Source organism: Schistocerca gregaria, chromosome 4 (genome assembly GCF_023897955.1).
Source record: "Schistocerca gregaria isolate iqSchGreg1 chromosome 4, iqSchGreg1.2, whole genome shotgun sequence".
Taxonomy (NCBI): Eukaryota; Metazoa; Arthropoda; class Insecta; order Orthoptera; family Acrididae; genus Schistocerca; species Schistocerca gregaria.
The window spans coordinates 280943361-280958700 of record NC_064923.1 but is presented as its reverse complement, the minus strand read 5'-3'; the positions used below and the strand labels follow the sequence as shown (position 1 = coordinate 280958700).

The 15340-nt window shown below is 41.5% G+C and overlaps 1 protein-coding gene across 5 annotated transcripts in view; it reads right to left on the bottom strand.

The window, feature by feature from the left end:
* LOC126365864 (uncharacterized) overlaps nt 1-15340 on the bottom strand; it is a 664271-nt gene that overhangs the window by 71094 nt on the left and 577837 nt on the right. The window lies entirely within an intron of this gene.

The following is a 15340-nucleotide window of genomic DNA, read 5'->3' as shown; positions in this document are numbered from 1 at the left end:
TACTGAGTGTTTCAGATGCCTCCGATAATCGTGAGTCCCGCCGACTGTGAAGTACGGGCTGTTATAAGATTTCTTAGTGCTAAATGCCTAAAAGCGATCGATATTCATCGTGAGATCTGTGCAGTTTACGGAGAAAACATTATGATTGATGGAATGGTAAGAAAGAGGGTGAGAGCATTTAAAGATGGCCGCACAAATGTGCATGATGAAGAACGGAGTGGGCGTCCTTCGGTCGTTAATGAAAGTTTGGTGCAGGGAGTGGACAATAAGGTGAGAGAAAACAGACGCTTTACGATTTCCTCCTTGCGGGATGACTTTCCTAATGTTTCTCGCAGTGTTTTGTATGGCATTGTGACCGAGCACGTGAATTACCGAAAATTGTGCGCAAGTTGGGTACCGAAAATGTTGACGGATATGCACAAAACCAAACGTTTAGACAGTGAATTGACTTTCCTTGAGCGGTACCACAACGTCGGTGATGATTTCTTAAGCCAAATTGTTACGGGGCATGAAACATGGGTGGCCTACGTCACACCAGAATCTAAGCAACAGTTCATGGAAGTCGAGCAAGGACATCGTTTTGCTGCAAGACAACGCCCGTCCGCATGTGGGGAATCAGACCAAAGATCTCATCACACCTTTTCGATGGAAAACTCTTGATCATCCTCCGTACAGCCCCGATCTTGCGCCCAGTGACTACCATCTGTTCTTGCACTTGAAGAAATACCTGGGCGGTCAGCGTCTTCAAGACGATGACGAAGTCAAAACAGTGGTGATGCGATGGTTAACAAGTCAGGCGGCAGATTTCTATGAGGAGGGTATTAAAAAACTGGTACAACGCTATGACAAGTCCCTCAATATTGAAGGAAATTATGTAAAAAGTAGATTAAGGTGCAGGCTTTCATGTAAAAATAAAATTATTGAGATATCTAAGCACGTCTTTTTTAAATTTCAAAACGTACTTACTTAAAAAACACGCCTCGTAGTATAAACTGCTGAGCAAATCGGCTGTGCCCCTTCAAAGGAAGCATCCCACCATTTGCCTTAAAGCGGTTTAGGGATATCATGGAAAAACTAGATCTGGATGACCGGATGGGAATTTGAATCCTTGTTCTCCAAAACACGAGTGCAGCTTACTAACCACTGTGCCATTATTAGAGGATCCATTCGGGACACATCAAGCTACACCACAAAAATTTTCAGAATCCTTTTCGGAAAGTAATACGCTATATCAACGGAAGGGAGTCTCGTCTGTGACCGATGTAATTATGCTGGAGTCTGATTTGGAAAACCGACATATCTTAAAGAAAGGGGTCTTTAGCAGACGGGTGGAGAGACAGACAGTCGGGTAACAAATTACAATTTTTTTTTCGTTTGGTGTAATGACAAATTCACAATTTTCGGATTGTTCCTTTACTTTTATTATGTAATTTTGATTTTGCCGAATTTCTTGATTCTCAGTCACCGGAAAGTACCGTAAAGGGTTTTGATGAGTAAGTTTTCGAGCATCAGAATATGTGACATAAATGGCCGTATCTTTTGATTGCATTTACTTAGAAGCTTCAGTTTTTTACACCCTCAAGTAATATTAGTCCTTTGTGTGTGACATAAATTTAGACATGCTACATTTATGCGTCCTTGAGAAAAATGGTTTTTAACAGAGGGGCAGACAGACACAACGACCGACAGAGAGTTGGACAATGAAGTGAGCCTGTAAGAGCTCTATTTTTACAGATTAAGGTACAGAAACCTAAAAACAGTACCCTCGTAATGCTACTGTACACAGAGCCTCTGTAACGTGCACCGGACTGAATGTGCAAGCAATGAAATTCTGAGAAGATTACAGCTCTAGCACCTCAAGCTCCTCCCCGATGTTATTTAATTTGTAAATTAAGCAAACCGTTACAAAAACCAAGAAGAAATTCAGTAACGGAATTAAAGTTCAGAGAGAAGAATAAAAACATTCAGTTTTCCCCATGACATTGTAATCCAGTCAGAGTCAGCAACGGACTTGGAAGAGCAGTTGATTGGAAAAGATATTGTGTTAAAAGTAAGTGTAAAATAAATTTATTTCGCATCTCCGACCACAAACTTGTTAGATCCTCGGGCTACTGGTTTCGGTGAGCTATGACCATCTTTAGATCTATTTAAAAACATATCCTGATATAGTGGAGCCGTGTTGCTATGGCACTATTATATTAGGGCTTGTTTTAAAACAGTCTTGAAGATGGTCATTGCTGACCGAAACTCAGACTATCTGAGGACCTAACAAGTTTGTGATCAGAGACATGAAATAAAGAAATTTATTCTGCAGTTTCTGGATCACTGTTCCATTAGCGACCATGTCGCAGCTATAAAAGCGATTATAAGATGATCAACAAAACTAAAACAAGTGCAGTGGAATGTAGCCGAAATAAACCAGGGCATGCTAAGGGAATTAGATTTGGAAATAAAACACTAAAAGTAGTACATGAGATTTGCTACTCGAGCAGCAAATTAACTGACTATACACGAAGCAGAGGGCATGTAAAATGGAGACTAGTTATAGCAAGCAAAGAATTTCTGAAAAAGAGGAATTTGTAAACGTTGAATATAATATAAACGTTAGGAGGTCTTTTCTGGATGTATTTGTCTGGAGTACGAAAGTGACAGGTGGACTGTAAACAGTTCAGAGAAGAAAAAATAGCCTTTGAAGAGTTCTGAAGATCAGATGGGACCAAGTAACTACTGCGCGAGTACTGAACACTATTGGTCGAAAAGAAATTTATAGTACAACTCAATTCAAAGAAGGGATCGAGTGATAGGACTCATCCTGAGACATGAAGGAATAATCAACTGAATTATGGAAGAAAGTGTGGAGGGTAACAATCGCAGAAGGAGACCGATGCTTGAGAACTGTAAGCACGATCGAACGGATACAGGTTGCAGTGTACGCAGAAGTGAAGAGGATTGCACAAGAGCCTTTTTAATACAGTAACTACTATATAGCGTTGTAAGAATGACTGAAATAGTCAGTTCCTGTTAAAGAGATTCCATTGCTTGATTTGCACTTCACATGTTAAAATGAGACAACAACAACAACATGTTAAAATGAGACTATGCAGTTATTCAAAATGTGGGATAAAAATGCTAGGGATTACATTAGCACTTATATTCAAAGTTTCACCTAAATAAAGTATAGGGACGCAGGTGTACATTAAAGCATATGTGAAAAGTTCGTGTTTTCTCCGTGATGTCATTACAGTCGTTAGGCAAATATAGTGTACGAGAAAAGTAGGAGTAGAGAATAGAGAGATACATTATCATAGTATCCCAAAATAAATGGTCAATGTTCGATGTTAGTTCAAGCGGCAGACGGCAACAGGGCATATGCTTGTTATGAGTTGACTGCTATTCTAACAGAACATTGGTTATATACATTCATTGTTACAACGAACTGTTTTCTTCACATGAAACGTACCATTTAGGTGCAAAACTTAGCGAGAGGTGGACACTGGAAGATAATGCGAAGACTGTGCGCACTTTAAATACAGTGGAAATGAATTATGTTTCTTTCATTAAGAATGGAACTCTTAACCCATTCCAAGTTTTTTTTTTCTGGCGAGAGGTACAGCGAGGGTAAGTTTATTACTTTGTGTTTTTGTTTGATAAATGAACAAACAACTTTTACAGGTCTGCTGACTGCTCTACTGATTCACAGTAGTCGTGATTAGTTTTCACTTAGCAACCACAGTGCACATCTTATGAAAGCAATGTATCAGGCCAGCAATATGCTGTGACGATAAGTTCCCGTATACTTTCTCCGCATTGAGCGTTTCGTCTTGGATTGCCATGGTCTCTGGTCTTTGCATAAACATAAAACGCGAATGTATCGAGGCTTTTGCTGACCTACGCGTAGAAAAGATGTCTGCAACAGCCGTGTCAGGGTTAATGACATCTTACCAACACACTGTCAACTGATGTGGATATGACGAAAGAACCATTAGACATTCGCCTAAGACCTACTGATTACAGCATAGTATCATATTTCCATCACCTTAGACAAGAAGTTTTGTCTTGGTGACGAAGAGGTGTGTATAATCATTAGTATGCAAACGTTCAGCTGATATGGCCAGAGAAGCTAATTACGCAATATTCAATGTTCAGTAGGTCAGCGTAATTTTGAGTACTGTTTGCGGCGTAATTTCAAACACTGTTAGCCGTAATGTAATGTTCATTGCAGCACCTTTCTCAGCTCTAAACTGTTTGTACACGCTGCTATACCTCTGTTTACATAGAAGTTGGTAATGGCGGTCAGGCACGGCAGATCGCGTTCTGCACTGCACTCCAGAGCATGTATTTCAGAATACGCCCGTCTCTTTGCGTTCCAGTAGCGGCCAGCGGATAGTGATATTTCACCATGCAGCACATTCTATTCGTCTCGCAGGGCTGTAGCAGAATTCACTGCGGGGGTGGATCTCTTCGCATATTAGCTGAAACGCACAGGCTGGTAGACCTGTGTTCAATATGTAACTACCGATATATATGCACGCGTAATTGCACTTGCGTATACAACATTGAAGCAACTATAAATTGGTTAAAGAATGCAGAATACATGGAGATTCGCCAGTGAAATTTCTCCGCTAAAGAACTCTCGTTAAACTCTGTAACTGAAGAATGAACAGTAATCTCTAAATAGCTTTAATATATTATGCAGCACTTAAAAATGTATAACTCGTAATACTTGCAAACGCTGCTCAAAGCACATCTCACAACGACAAAAACAAGTGGTTGAAAATGCTTATGGCGATCTCTAGTGAGCGTTCCTTCATTTGATTTTAAAGTCAGACACTAAACTGAAACACCGACTAACACATCATGTGATTCCAGGTAGGCCTACACCACACTCTTCGTACACCACTCTCCCCTACAATTTACTGTGCCACATATGAACATTTACGCCCGTTCCGTTTACAGATGGAGGATAGAAACACAAAACAATCGTTTTTGAGGAAAAATTTCATCATTTTGTAAGGATAACTTTCAGCCATCAGTTGCAAATAAATTTTACTCTGAATAAAATCTTCGCTGTTTTTAACCAGCGCCAATTCGAAAAAAATTCTTGAGCTTTCGATGGCCATCTCCGCCATCGTCGTCAGGAGTAAAAAAAAGAAAAAACGCCTTGCCCATCGATTCACCGTGCTTTTCTTCACTGGAAGGTCTCGGTAGACATTCTGCAAGCGCCTATGAATGTCTGCGGTGCTCTGGTTTTCACCGGACGAAGCGCAGTAACAGCTCACTCCTTTGAACGCACCTCCGTTACAGAGACCATTTTGAAGGCTATGTAAAGCGGCCTGACGAATTGGAATTTCATGAAACTATAGGAGCTGAAGAGGGGGTATTTCACGCTGCCCCACAAAAAATATCGCATTTTTCCAAGCGAAACTAAGCGAGAAAAAATGTATTTCATTACTTGTTTAACACCCCTCGTACTTATTGTTGTATGCTTGCACAGATAAAAAAAGTAGTTTAAAATCGGCCTCTGTTAGCCAAACTTAAAAGAAAAATAAGTTCACATTCGATTTAACCAGCTACTCATAATTATTAGGCAGAGCAATCGTATTATTTTCATTATCACCTCCAAAAAATTAACTTACGTTATAATTTTTATTGTTTGTGTGTGAATATCTGCAGTCTTGGCGTACACCGAATTTCCTGGTCGCAGTACCATAATACGCTGCTATAGGAAACAACACAGTCCGCACAAAAAGTGGAGGTGGGCTGTGCCATGCTGTATAGCGGGGTGCGACGGTATATTTGAATTTGGGCCAGGGGTGCAGAGATGCACTTTTTTTGGTGACAAAACTTAATGATCAGTGTTTTTACGTTTAACAGTTGTTATGGTTAGTACACACTGTACTAAATTTATAGGTTCTATTCGCTCGCATCTGCTTTAACCATATTTCACGTTCTCTGGTGCTCTGTAGATATGACAGCTCCAGATATTCAGAAATTTTCAAGAAATATTTCCAATTATTTGCGTTGTTAGGAGGAAGTATTATCGCATAATTTGTAAACGATCCTTGCCAGGATGAAGACGTGTGAGAAGTTAGCGATTCTCCATCTAAATCTACATGGATACTCTGCAAATCACATTTAAGTGCCTTGGAGAGGGTTCATCGAACCACCTTCACAATTCTCTATTATTCCAATCTCGTATAGCGCGCGGAAAGAATGAACACCTATATTTTTCCGTACGAACTCTGGGTTCCCTTATTTTATCGTGGTGGTCGTTCCTCCCTATGTAGGTCGGTGCCAACAAAATATTTTCGCATTCGGAGGAGAAAGTTGGTGATTGGAATTTCGTGACAAGATTCCGTCGCAACGAAAAACGCCTTTCTTTTAATGATGTCCAGCGCAAATCCTGTATCACTTCTGTGACACTCTCTCCCATATTTTGCGATAATACAAAACGTGCTGCCTTTCTTTGAACCTTTTCTATGTACTCCGTCAGTCCTATCTGGTAAGGATCCCACACCGCGCAGCAGTATTCTAAAAGAGGACGGACAAGCATAGTCTCCTAAGTAGACCTGTTACATTGTCTAAGTGTTCTGCCAATAAAACGCAGTCTTTGGTTAGCCTTCCCGACAATATTTTCTATGTGTTCCTTCCAGTTTAGCCGGCAGGGGTGGCGCGCGACCGCTACGGTCGCAGGTTCGAATCCTGCCTCGGGCATGGGTGTGTGTGATGTCCTTAGGTTAGTTATGTTTAAGTAGTTCTAAGTTCTAGGGGACTGATGACCACAAAGTTAAGTCCCATAGTACTCAGAGCCATTTAAACCTTCCAGTGTAAGTTGTTCGTATTTAGTTGAATTTACGGCTTTTAGATCAGACTTATCTATCGTGTAGCCGAAGTTTAAGGAGTTCCTTTTAGCACTCATGTGGATGACCTCACACTTTTCGTTATTTAGGGTCAACTGCCACTTTTCGCACCATTCAGATATATTTTCTAAGTCGTTTTGCAGTTCCTTGCACGTTTAACAGTTGTTGTGGTTAGTACACACTGTACTGACTTTATAGGTTGTATTCGCCCGCATTGGCTTTAAACAAATTTCATGTTTTCTAGAGCTCTGTAGATATGACACCTCCAGATACTCAGAAAATTACAAGAAAAATTTCCATTTATTTGCGTTGTTAGGAGGAAGTATTGTTGGATAATTTGTAACGACCCTTGCCACGATGAAGACGTGTGGGAAGTTGGCGAACCTGGTGAACAGAGTGTATTTCAAGTAAATAACGACTGTCTAACGACCGCGATTCACCGCAAGAAAGCTTACACGCTTCCCTAATTTTCTGCGTAATTCCGCGCGCTGTGCGGTAACGTCCGGTTTCGCCCGCAGGTTCCTGGGAGCGGAACTCGGAGAAAGTCCGTCCGGTACGAACCGCGGGACGGCCAGGCAGTGCGCCTTTTTTCCCTCCCTCCTCCAGCCGCTCAACCCCTCCCCGTACCGCCTACCCTCCCCTCCATCCGGTCCTAACATGACGGAACGCTTTCGCCGATTTTTGTTGTGTTTGCGACTGTGAGGTACCGGAAGCAGGCCTCAAACGGCGCTGAAGAACGGCAGTGCGTGCCTCTAGCGCGGGCCTCGGCTGGCTGGTGACGTCACGGGAGCGCCGGTGGAAACCGCGGGCTACGCGGCACAAGCGCCGGCGCTCCCCGCGGTCGGCGGCGTGTTTTCTCTGGTCAGTCACAGGCCGAGTGCAGAGGACCCGAGCCACGGCCGAATTTGTTGGTCTCGGTCTGAGGTTTTCACGCTCGAGGTAAGAAGAAACGGAAAGAGCAGGGAAGGGAACAAGACATGTAATAGAGGCGCATCTACGAGAACGTGTCAAGTGAAAGCCCAGTTAGGGAAGAAACCAGAAGAAGAACTGGAAAAATTTAGTAACCGAGATCCTAAGCACACTGGACTGGAATTTTGAGAATACCATGGATGTATTGACTGACCTTTGGTAAAATTCAGCAACCACACCTCTCTCCTGATCTGCACTTTACTATACAACCTTAAGGCTGGGGTTTTCCGATGGATGGGCAAGTCCTCCAGTAATGTTGAACACATCCTGCAGTTAATACGAGATCTACACAAACTCAGTTGTTATGAGTATGGACACACTAAGCGTTCATGTGGCAGCTGCTGATACTTCGCTTTGCACGTCTTAAGAACAACATTGCAGCAAGCGGAGTCGCAACAATTCGCACCAGTAGTAAATTATATTTAATGGTATTTTAATTTATTTTATATTTTACTCTGCGGATATGAAAGTTTTCCAGCCCAAAATTAGACTACATCTAATGCATCCTTGCTTCCTTGTCATAATTCATCGATGATGCAGTTACGATCTCTTATTTTATTACGACGATCATTTCTTCCTATGTAGGCGTCAAAAAAATATTTTCGTCTTCGGAGAAGAAAATTGGTGATTGATTTTTGCTGAAAAGATGCTGCCGCAACGAGAATCGTTTGTTTCGATGACTGCCACGCCAACTCACGTATCTTATCTGTGTCACCCTCTCACCTATTTAGCAATATATAAAATAGCGTGCCCTTCTTTCAACTTTACCGATGACCTCCGTCAATGCTATCCGATACGGATCGTATATTGTACAGCAATATTCCATAAGAGGGTGGACAAGCTTATTGTAAGCAATCTCTTAAGTAGACCTGTTGCACCTTTTAAGTGTTCGCCCAATAAAAAGCAGATTTTGGTTAGTTTTCGGTGAGATATTATCTATGTCATCATCCCAACCCGAGTAATTAGTAACTCTAATCCTTAAGTATTTAGCTGAATTCAAAATATTTAGATTTGTGTAATTGATCGTGCAACCGAAATTCTTCGGATTCCTATCAGTACTCATATGGATAACAAACTTTTCATTATTTATGGTCAATTGCTACTTTTCAGACCACACAGATATCTTCTCTAAATCATTATACAATTGGTTTTGGTATTCTGATAACTTTATGAGACTGTAGATGACAGCATCATCTGCAAACAATATAAATCAGAGTATGAAATGAGAGTACAGAACAAGAATCAGAAATATGTAACTTAACCATCGAAGTGGAGGAATATAAGAAATGGTGGCGAAATCTTAAACGTATGGAAGACCACATAATTCCAGTCATTGTAAACAATTACCAGCCTTCAGGGAAAACAGACGTTAGAAGCTGGAGAAATAAATTGTCCTAAAAATGTGTAGTCGGAACAAGTAAACAGCCTAAATCTTTAAATGAAGAAGAATAAGATGCTCAATGCATGAGAAACATTCCGCTACCATAATCAAGATGCAAAGCAAACAAAATAGTACATGCTTCAACGGAACATCCTTTGAGGATAAACACTCCCACCCACAGTTCATATTCCTCTTTGGCACTCTCTGCACGCGCATGATAGCAATTTATAGAGAACGTATATGACTGGAATTCCACATCGCACCACTCTCCTTTTTGTGAAAGGGTATTTAATTAGGAGAACGCTAGCGTTGCCGATTTCCAATCATGGCGTTAAAGACAACACAGAGTATTTGCTAACGTTGTCTCTCGCATGAAGCACAGCACCATGTTTCTAAGCAAGTTCATGGTGCAAGTAGTGGAGCTAAATAAACTGGGCAGGCACTGCTTGCAACGCTGTTCCTTAAGGTCACATTAGAAGTCTATCTGATTTCACTTTTACATGTGCTGGCTTCATCACCTACTAATTTCCTACATCTTCTGTTATTTTACTGCCTTGGTGATTGGAGTGTTTAAGTACTACTCTACGAATCCAAAGATGTTGATTCGAGCTTCTGTTGGTCCCAGAACTTTTTTCACTTGCTTTTCCAATGAATCTTTTCTGACAGTGATCTGTTAATCTGAAGAATGCCAACGTGGCTGAGTTAAACGAGGTGGCGCAGTGGTTAGACACTGGACTCGCATTCGGGAGAACGACGGTTCAATCCCGCGTCCGGCCATCCTGATTTAGGCTTTCCGTGATTTCCCTAAATCACTCCAGGCAAATGCCGGGATGGTTCCTCTGAAAGGCACGGCCGACTTCCTTCCCCATCCTTCCCTAATCCGATGAGACCGATGACCACGCTGTCTGGTCTCCTTCCCCAAACCAACCAACCAACCAACCAACCAACTTAGCTGAGTGTATCACTTCAAAGGCATCCATCTCAAACATGACAATCTCTAGCAAAGCACTGAGATGCACGAGGATAACTTTACTTAGGAGTAACTGATATCTCGTTTGTTCCTTTCTAGTGTTGACATTTCCGAAAATAATAACATAACATGGTATCTGGAATTATTATTGTAATCTAGAAGATCAGAGAACCGCTTCTTTGTAGCCGACATGCGAAGCGCAAGACTATTCTGGTCTTACAACGCAACGCCTGCAGCTGCGGTGGCCTGCTTTGCCCTGAACCGGTTCTTAGCTGCAGGTTTCTGCTCTCGCTGCGTCCGCATAACACTGATTGAATACTAGCGGCACACTCACAAGTCAACATCAACTGCAATGGAATACAGGCGTGGAGTATTCTGGGAGCGACCGTTCCGGACTTACACAGTCACAGTTACCGTTCTAGTAAGAGCAGACGATTTATAGCATCTTGAAAACGTCGTATAGCAGCTAGTTTTTCTTCCTGTTGTCATAATTTGCTTCCAATCTCCTGCTTAATCGTTACAGCATGTTAAGTATTGGAACTGATTGTAAATTTGATGTCAGTGTCACATGCCGCCCCTTTTTCTCACCAATCTGTCTCACCAAAGACTATAGCCCTAAAGATGTCCGCAATTGGGCTCATTAACAAAGCAAATGTCCTGTGAAACATAAAAGTGCGCCAATTACGGGTTTTTAATATTTTTGAAAAAATATTTTAAACAGAAAAGATTAAGAGACTGTTTGTCAGAAAGATTACTCAGAACTCTTAGAATCCTCTTCAAGACCGACTGGATATTGGACTGTTTATCAATTTCTCTATGTGTGGACGCCTTGCAGTTTCATCTAACTTCCGTGAACACGCCCTTGGGTCATAAAAAATGAAACAAGACAGGTTTCACTGCACAGAACACTGAAGCTGCATATAGCGCCATGAAGAATGACGTCGCACAAAGTGACCGTCCTGCAACTTGCGCGGGGAAGATGAATATCAAGTGAGAATTACATGCGTGGTTTTAGTGTAAAAGCTAATGCGGTAAGTCTTTAATTTTCGTGGTTTCTGTTTGCCTCACTTATTGTCGTTTCTCGAAGCATGAAAACCGAAATATACCAGAAAATGCCGTGCTATTGCCTCCCTGCAAGCGCTGTTACAAATTGCGATGCGCCCTTTACCGATACCAAGGACTTCGCTTATAAAGTCAGGCGACTAATGATTTTGTTCGTCGACTGAGAATTATTCACACGAAATGATCTTTGATCTCTCACCAGTGACCAATTTTGGTTTGAGTTACAGCACCTTGACAAGGCTGCACACGGGTAAGAGGGACGGAATAAAACCTCTCGATATACCTATCGCTAAGGCGCTGCAGTCATGGAATGTTCGACTGATCCTAAAGAGCTGCGCCTCGTTTAAGCAGTGGTAAGGTACCGAATTCTTATCCCAGAGGACGGTGATTCAAATTCCAGTTCACGAATCCAGACTTAGGTTTTACTTTGTCATATATGCCGATTGTGTCCTTTGAAAGTGTACAGCCAGTTTCCATCCTCGCCCTGATCACCCTCTAATGATCTCATAGCCAACGAGATATCAAACCACTGAGGACGGATCCCGATTTTACACGTGTTTTCCACACACTCTTAGTAGATGCCATCAGCTGTCACATACTTTAGCTACTGCGCCTATTTAGGTGTTTACATCAGTAGCCAATGTATCAAACTTTTTTGGTGTCTTTCGGGAGTCCCCGTACAGCCATCTCAACAGTGGAATCTCAATCATGACGATACGAAGTTAAAGACAACAGCCAGTCCCCGAGCAAAGTAAACTCCGAACGGGCTCGGAATAGAACCCAGACCCTTTCGGTTAGCGATGTCAAATTTGAATGCCTTCGTATACTGTTTGCTTATTTAGCATTTTTATTGTATTTTCATACTTCAAATAGTTACTATTTTCGTGCTGAAGTGCCTCCTGCTTTTAGAAGTAGGCGAATCCAGAGGAAACTGAAGGAATCTGAAATACTTTCGGAGGTTTTTGGTGATGATTATTCAAATGTTCCTACTGAGAATGAACAATCGGATGACTGTGTGATTGAATGTTTTTATGGTTTCGAGGACGAGTTCACCGTCATTGAAATCATTAGACCAGTAAATAAGCGTAAGGTGGCAGTGTATGCAAATGATTCCGACAATAACGATGAAGATGATTTAGTTCCTGCGAATGATTCGATTTTTTCACGAGTGAGACTCGGACGTCGTCACGAATGTGTTACACACTAATTTTCCTTCCTTAAACTACGAAGTTCTCTTCTCCATACGCCCGAGTCGGGCCATGTGAAGGTTTCCACAGCTTAGACAGTCACTTAAAATTTTTACGGCGATCTGTTTAACAAGGTAAATTCCTTTCCTGGTGTTTGACCAACTGAGCGAGTGCTCCGTCTTCAACGACCTTGTTGTCGACGGTTCCATTAATTTCCCTCCTTCGGTGTAACTAACTTCTGCAGAATAGAAATCGTAATTGCTGTCAACATTGTCTCGGCCTTTAATGTAATTGACTTCAGATACACAGCTACGTGTCGCCTTTACTGCCAGGAACTCCCGTATGTTACCTACGGCGAAGGAAGGATGTCTTGGAAGTGTCAGTTCAAAGACACTGTCCTTCTCCTCAGAGTTAGTGGTCTGCTCTGAAGGCTGCCGCTGCAATGAAGGAAGCTGCTTTTAATTGCATCCGTTAATTGAGTGCCTGTTGAAACGATCAGTAACTGCCCATAAAATTGATTATGAAGAACGTTAGCTGCATCCTAGTAATTCGTTACAACTTGAAATGTAAGAGCTCTTATCGAGGACCACATACTAATACCGTTGTATATGACAATCGGGATTTTTTTGGGCTTCAGGCAATGGAGTTTATTTTAATGCCTCTCAGGCACACCACTAATGCAATATACACGCACTACAGAATGGAATTATTTATGGCTGCCGTCCCTAACAGACAATTACCTTGCCGCACAGGTAACACCGGTTTCCGTCAGTAAACCGACGTTAAGCGCTGTCGGGCTTGGCTAGTACTTGGATGGGTGACCGTCCGGTCTGCCAAGCGCTGTTGGCAAGCGGGCTGCACTCAGCCCTTGTGAGGAAAATTGAAGAGCTACTGGACAGGAGCAACGGCTCCGGTCAAGAAAACACAACGGCCGAGAGACACGCACCTCCATATCCGTATCCAGCGATGCCTATAATATGCGTATGACAAAGCGGTCGGTCCGTACCGTTGGGTCTTCCGAGACATGTTCAGACGGAGTTTCGTTAAGAGTTGGTACTAACAACATGGTTCATAACATGTTTAATATTTTTGACATCTGCAGAGCACATATGATTTAGCCATGGTCGAAGAAGAGACCCTCAGTATAAAAAAATAATTATTCGGAATTTTAAGTGAACAGAAAGTTGTGGAAATGGTAGATAAAACTCCGTCATAAGGAAGAATAATCGTGATACGGAACAAGAGAGCTGACTAGCCGTACGTCAACAAAGGAAAACAAAACAATTGCTATCTGTGGATTGTATCATACTGCACGATATCGCTGGGCGAGGTATCACTAATTCGGGCCCCGCGCAGAAAATTTATAGCGGCTTCCACCATTTTCTAATTAGAAGAATCAGACGTTTCATTATGGGGCAGAAAGCATTTCGGGCAGTTCTGCTTTGCTGCCTTTGCTCGTTAACCGACTGCCTGTATCTTTCGTGTATTTTGTCGTTCTTTATCTGCATTCAGAACCAGTCGAAGAAAATATTTATCTTTGCTTTCGTCTCATATGAAAATGAATTTCTCCTTCCTCGTGAAACTTAAAATTTCCTGTTGGGTTATATCCCTTCATCATTTTGAAAGGAACCGTGACAATGGGACGTCATATTTACTAATAAGTCGAAGTTCCGTTTTTTTTACTTGAACTCAGCATGGAAGATGTAATCACTTTCGGAAAAATCAAAGAGTGAACGTGAAAACTAAAACCACGACATGTTTGCCGCAAAACGGAGCACTTAACAGTATATCCTACATGAGCCATTTTTTCTTGTACGTATAATCAATCGAACATCTCACAATGTAGACAATAAGCTAGAAAAATTGTGACGGATTTTTGATTAGCGTATCTAGTTTGTTATTTGTTGCTTGAATGTAAATATTCTTGCATAGTGTAAACGCAAGATATGTATATTTATGAAATATTGTATGTAATAGTTATTGTAAACTACATTGCTCAACAATAGTTTGCAATACTATCTAAAAATGTAGTCTAAGATACTAGAGGTTTCATTGACCTAGGAACTTCGTGCTTGAAATATTAACTCATGAGAAATTAGAAGCTCTTCTTAATGACAGCAACGAGAAATTATCTGATTGGTAAGGTGACGAATTCTCGTTTGTGACTGAAGATTGTCTTGCTGAGTTTGATGCAACTGACTGGTACACTACAAGAACTTTAAAGAGGTGGTACCAGTAACTAGGAAAAAAGACGTCCGTGTGCAGTGAATTCCCCTGTGAAAGTGAAGATGTAGATGATGTAGAAAATGTGAAAGGAAAGCCCAGAAGAGCTGTGTTGCAACCGATTTCACAAGTTAGTTTTATAATGTTGGACGACTGCCAAACAACATTGAGCGAAAGAATGCCTCAAAATGTAGGAAATGTGACTGCACATAAGTGACATTTGCGTCAAATGTGGAATGTAATTATCTATTGTGGGAAACAATTGTTTTGAAGCTTATCATAAAACGTGCCGTAAAGATTTGGGCAGCAGTAAATTGTTTCTTGCCAGAAATTATTGTATAATTATTATTTTCTTGTATTTATGAAGTTGCTTTAGAGCATCAACAAAAACCTATATTGGAAATCATACAGGGTGACCGTTATTGAACAACAGGAAAAAAAAGTAAATTAGTAACAAACTACGGACTGGACACACTTTACTCAACACGTAAATGTCACTACAGATATACGGATTTAGGTTCTGACATGTTCGATGTGTGTGCTTTGATTGGGGATGATGTGGCGCAGACGAATGGCTTAATTCTCATGACACGCCGAAGTGTCAGAACATCGATGCAGTCGATGGCCTTCTGAATGGCTGTTTTCGGCTCGACAATGGTTTTGGGGTTATTGCTGTACACCTTGTCTT